Raw genomic sequence first — 6148 nt, forward strand, 5'->3', positions numbered from 1 at the left:
CAAAAAAAAAAGTGACAGCAGCAGCAGCAGCAGCAGAAGCGAACGGATGAGAGGCCACGGCAGCTGCACCACCGTTAGGATGCAGCAGGCAGGCAGAGAAGCAACAGGTGGTCGGCTGGGTCATTTCGTGGGTATGCAAGTTGAACGGTTGCTGCTTCTGCTTCCTCTCTTCTCCTTTCCCTGCAGGCTCAGAGTCACCTGCTGGCCCACATTCCGTGCTTCACCGCTGCCTCCCTCCCCCGTCATTGCATCATCATGTTCTTGTCTGACATGGGTGGAAAATAAACAGTAAATCGCTCAAGTCCATATGATTTTTATATACCACTTGCATAACGATTACAAATATTACAGTGACCTATATATGATTATCTCTCTCTCTCTCTCTCTCTCTCTCTCTCTCTCTCTCTCTCTCTCTCTTCTCGGTAAAAACAAAAAGCAGGAAAACTTTAGAACACTATTACTCGTATTTCTCTCTTGCTCTCGTCTCCTCCTTTCGTTCAGTGAGGCCTTTGGAGGGAACAAGAAGGGGCGATGATGAGAGAAACAGATACGAGAAAGAGGAATGAAGCTAAAATGTGCTGTCATGCCTCTTATTGATGAAGGAAAACCCGTGAAGAGAAGTATTAAGACGAGGAATTGAGAGCTTGAGAGGAAGAAAGGAGAGAGAGAGAGAGAGAGAGAGAGAGAGAGAGAGAGAGAGAGAGATGAAACTTAACCATCTGCTTGTTTTTTTTTTTTTTTTTCTGCTCCACTTAGTATCTAGATGAATTTCGGGAAGAGCTCTTAAGGGCCACGGGAATCAACACCACCACCACCACCAACACCACCACCACCACCAACAACAACACCACCACCACGTACAGGGCGCCAGAACATCCTCCCTTCCACGTAAACCGGCGGGTGAAATTGCAGAGGCTCAGAACATTAATCTTGATGTGGCGTGTCCAGTTTTATCAGCAGGCCAACCACATCCACCGTGGAGGGTTTTGGGCCGGGTGGAATAATAGGCGAGTGTGTTCGTTAGGAGGGAAAGGTTTTAGTGTGAGGAAGAGCTTGTATAGGGTGGTTATGAGTGTGAAGTGTGGGTTAGAGGCTGTGGTGTGGATTAGGATGTGTGGTGTGGCTGAGATCTCAAGTGTGGAGGGTTACAGTGTGAGGAAGGATATGGTGTAGGAGTGGGATGGGTGTCCATGGGTTAGATATGGCATGGATTTGGGTGTGATGTGTGGGTAAGATCACACACACACACACACACACACACACACACACACACACACACACACACACACACACACACACACACACACACACACACACTCTCTCTCTCTCTCTCTCTCTCTCTCTCTCTCTCCCTGCCAGTCTTATTAATTAACTACATTTTTTTCCCCATTTTACAAAACTTGTTTGAAGCAGAGTCTATTATATCGACTTTCATCGCTGACATTAATTAAAGTCTTCACATCAAGCTTGCCAGAAAAGAGCGCCTCCCATGTATGTCCGTCAATACAGTGCCGGCTATGTTAATATACAAATCGCATAATCTTTTCCCCAACAGCTGTGCAGAAGATCGGAAAGCAATGTGTAGCAGCTAACTCGCAACCAATGACTTGAAAATAAACGGGGTCACAATAAGGAAGCTAAAGTTTACATGTTTATAAGTACGGTGCGAGATACAAGGGTTGGTAATAAACATGGAAGAAGCAACAGGCGTGGATACAGTTTAGGCGTTTATGTGTGTGGCGCCGAGCTGTTCACGGGAGCGTTGCGCGGCGGCGGTGCTAATGTTGTTGTTGTTGTTGACGCAGGCAGTGGCAGTGGTGGGAACGATGTAAACTGGTGTCATTACTGGTGATTACGGAGATAGCAGGGAAGTGGTGTGGCAGTGGTGCTTTTTTTCAAGGTTACGATGGTGGCAGTAGTTGTGGCAACGGTGCGGGCGTGTGATAAGAGACGAGAGGACGGAGAGTCAAGTAAGAAGGGAGGGAGGGAGGGGGGAGGGCAGCGAGGCGGACGATTCACCACACCACACAAGTCACACATAAACCAACCTTGTGTGTGCTAACTCGCCCGCATCAACGCATCTCTAGGTCAGTCTGGCTCCTGCTGGCCGCGGGTGTCAGTCTTAATACTCACCGTGTTGAAAAGCAGCTGCCTTGTCTGAGTCAGCGGCATGCGAGGCTGACTGACGGATGAGTTTAGGCAGCTGCGGCAACACGAGCGGAGGGGAACTGGGGAAGAGTGAGGCGTGGCGACCGTAATGCACGTGGAAGCGCCGACTAACCCTCAAAACTCGTGAAGTGTGTGTGTGTGTGTGTGTGTGTGTGTAATTTCCCACATTCTTGAGGAGTACGTGCTGGACTAACGTTAACAAGCTATACCCTACCGGCGAGAGCTCATGTAGACCAGCGAACAAGGCTTACATTCACATCATATTCTAAAACAATTTTGCGCTTCACCTCCATTACACTCAAAAGGCTGCAGTTGAATTTACACGAGTTTTTAAGAGTGGGTTTAATGGTTCTAATGACAGATTAGCAAGATTTCTACAGTGTCAACCCCTTCAGTGTTGGGACGAATTTTAATCATGAGTTTTGAGTAAGAGTAGATGATTTAATTTGCATTAAGAAGGGTCTATGGACGTCAGAATATTAATAGTTATTTTAAGCCCCACATAAGTTTCTGAATCTGTATAAGATCACCAAATAATAAGCAAAATGAATATGAAAACCGTGTCATGGTACTGAAGAGGTTAACAGCGACAACGTGGATAATCATATCTCAGTACCCTTTGAAAATAGTCGTGGTGAGAGAGCAAAGCATTTCTAGATACAGGACTAAGGTGATCATCAATGAAAAACCTGTGTGTGTGAACCTCATCCTAATTGTGTGTAGGCGAGAGAATGTTACTAATGAGCCAGAGCAGTGTGTGTGTGTGTGTGTGTGTGTGTGTGTGTGTGTGTGTGTGTGTGTGTGTATTTACGGGCGAGTATTGAGGTGGCCCCGATTGCTAAAGCGGAACACACGGGATGGAATCAAACCTTTCTTTTTATCATAATCTCCTTTGTATAACGTTATTGTTGTGTCACTGGTGCAAAGGAGGGGAAAAAAGGATAGAAAAGCGCACACTCACGTTGATGAATGTTATCGTGTTATAGTGAATGTTATCCGCCGAGTGTTCTGAATAAGTGTTAGGTGTGCAGAGAGAGAGAGAGAGAGAGCTCCACTAATAAACCTTTTAATAGGAATTTGATCTGTCATAGTACTCTAAAAATTCCCACGCTCATATAATCGTGAAACAAACACCTAATAAAACAAAAAAGTACAAATATAACTGTACTACCACCACCACCACCACCACCACCACCAACACCACCACCACCGTCACCACCACTACCAGTACTCAACACAACACTTCAAGCCTCCGTCCCGTGGTGTCGCTAACCCTCAGACAGTCAAGATTCCCGTGATAAGATGAAGAGCTGGAAAAAGCGTCACAATACATCGGTCTCCGTACTCGTCTCTATCTCTAGCGACTAGTCTGGCCATCCCCTGCACGGCCTCACACACGCGGCAGCTGCATGTGTACCTGTATAGAGATTAGCGACACAGGCAGCAGCAGGAGGAGGAAGAGGAGGAGGAGGAGGAGAAGGAGGAGAGGGAAGGGGAGGAGGTTGTAAGTTAGAGAGAGAGAGAGAGAGAGAGAGAGAGAGAGAGAGAGAGAGAGAGAGAGAGAGAGAGAGAGAGAAACCTGTACTGCAGCCTGCGTGTCTTCAATAAAAGCTCAGAATGTCGAATTTTGAACAAGAATGCTGCTCGTGTCTGCATATCGACGAACAGAATAAAAAACGAAGGAGAAATAGGACGTTGATCAGAGAGAGAGAGAGAGAGAGAGAGAGAGAGAGAGAGAGAGAGAGAGAGAGAGAGAGAGAGAAAGCGAGAGAGAGAGAGCATCACATACACACAAATTAACGGACTTACGAGAAAACAAAATGAAAAATAAACAACCTGCATGTAAGAGAGAGAGAGAGAGAGAGAGAGAGAGAGAGAGAGAGAGAGAGTCATCAGCTCCTCACTACCTACACCTAATACTAATTTGTCAAGTGGTCAGTGAACTTTAGCTGGGCGTGAGGAGAGGCGAGCTAAGAGTATGTGACTGGAACTGTCCGTGTGGGCCGAGTGTGGGTGTGTGGTAGGCGGAGGCATCACAAGGGGACGTGCGCCAACTAACAATGAACAATGGGTCAGATAATGCAATTGTGAATGGTTGGCCTGTATGTACAATGTTGTTTAGTGTGTGGTGGTGCTGTGTGGTGGCGAGCCGGCTGTGGTGAGTTTGTGGTGGTTGTGGTGGTGGTGGTGACGGGTTAATGGTGGTGAATTAGTGCTGTTTAGGGTTTAACATCATGCATATTTACGTACACACCTCAGCCCGCCCACGCACACGCACACATGACACCTGTGCTTCGTGATGACTAATAGAAGAATTATTCACTCACACCTGCTAATGTAATGTGAACACACACACACACACACACACACACACACTCTTACCGCTTACTCACTGATCTAGACGTGGACAGCCATTCTCTCTCAATACGGTCATTTCCTCAGCTATAAGGCAAGTACACACACACACACACACACACACACACACACACACACACACACACACACACACACACACCATCACGGGCCCTCGGCGGTGTGTGAGGGAAATAGTGACCTCATAAAGTGCAACGTATCTAGCTCCAGGCGAAAGAAAACAAAGTGGAAGCCAGAATTGGAGGCAAAACAAAAGGAACTGAAATATGAACAAGGAAAATCGCTCGTTCTAGAGGACTGTGTGGTATAATGTGCTGACTTGTGGTGTGAAAATGTAGTGTTACTTTTGAAAATGCGTGAAAATGTATCGGTTTAGCAAGGAAAAGATGTAATAGTAATTTGAAGATACGTGGATGTGCATATAGTGTACTTAGAAAAAGGAATTGAATGGAAGCTTTGAAAATACGTGAGAATAAATCGTTTAGTAAGATGGAAAGAAAGACTGAAAATACGTAAAAGTACATGATTTAGTAAAGAAAAAAAACTCGTTAGATGCAACAGGTAAGGAGAAAAGAAAGTCAAAAGAAACAACGATGGTAAAGAAGAAAATAATTATAAAAGGTCAGCTTGATTTGTGTCTCCGTAGATCTCGATGAAAGTCTGCGGAAAATTCTTAAAAAAGATAATGATAGCTGGGAAAAGAAATAGACAAAAGTTCACTCGTTCTTCATTTTTGCCTCTCCTTCCTGACAAACATGTGCGGTTGTGGCCACAGAGCATTGCCGGACTATCGAAAGTTGACCACGAATAAAGGGAAAGGGGAGCAGGAGGAGGAGGAGGAGGAGCAGGAGCAGGAGGAGGAGGAGGAGGAGCAGGAGGAGGAGGAGGTGGAGTAAACATTGTATTCCCAGTTGTGTACAATTTCCCAGCTCTCCCATAAATAAGTCACATCATTGCAGCGACCAGGGAAATCCTCTCGTCGAAAACCTGGTGGTGTTTGTGTGTGTGTGTGTGTGTGTGTGTGTGTGTGTGTGTGTGTGTGTGTGTGTGTGTTTCTGGCCAAGTAACTGCTTCCCAGCACGAGGGTAAAGACCTCATCTCCGTTATCACAGCTCTCACTTCATTATTTCTCTCTCTCTCTCTCTCTCTCTCTCTCTCTCTCTCTCTCTCTCTCTCTCTCTCTCTCTCTCTCTCTCTCTCTCTCTCTCTAATCGTTATCACCCTCTTCTCCAAGCCTCTTCACAGGGATTAAAACTCTTAGTCTCAATGATTGATGTTCCATAAATGTTCTAAATACTATATAAAAAATACAAGTTATCCTGAAAATGGTGAAGACTAAAGTGCTCTATCTTCCATTCAAGGGGAGACAGTAAGAAAAAAAAATATATACACTACCTTGAGCTCGTTTTTACTATATTTTTTTTTTCTTTTTCTCCGTTACTCTGTTCGTTCCGCTTGCTTACTCTCGATACAAAACACCGACCTATTTGTTTCTTTTTGGGATAGTCGTTCACTTTCACCCTCTGCCTGTCCCTGAGTTACTCTCCTCTTCTCTCCTTTCCTCTCTTCTCTTCTCCTTTCTTCTCCTCTTCTCTTCTCATCTGCT

Source organism: Portunus trituberculatus, chromosome 48, assembly GCF_017591435.1.
Source record: "Portunus trituberculatus isolate SZX2019 chromosome 48, ASM1759143v1, whole genome shotgun sequence".
Classification (NCBI taxonomy): Eukaryota; Metazoa; Arthropoda; class Malacostraca; order Decapoda; family Portunidae; genus Portunus; species Portunus trituberculatus.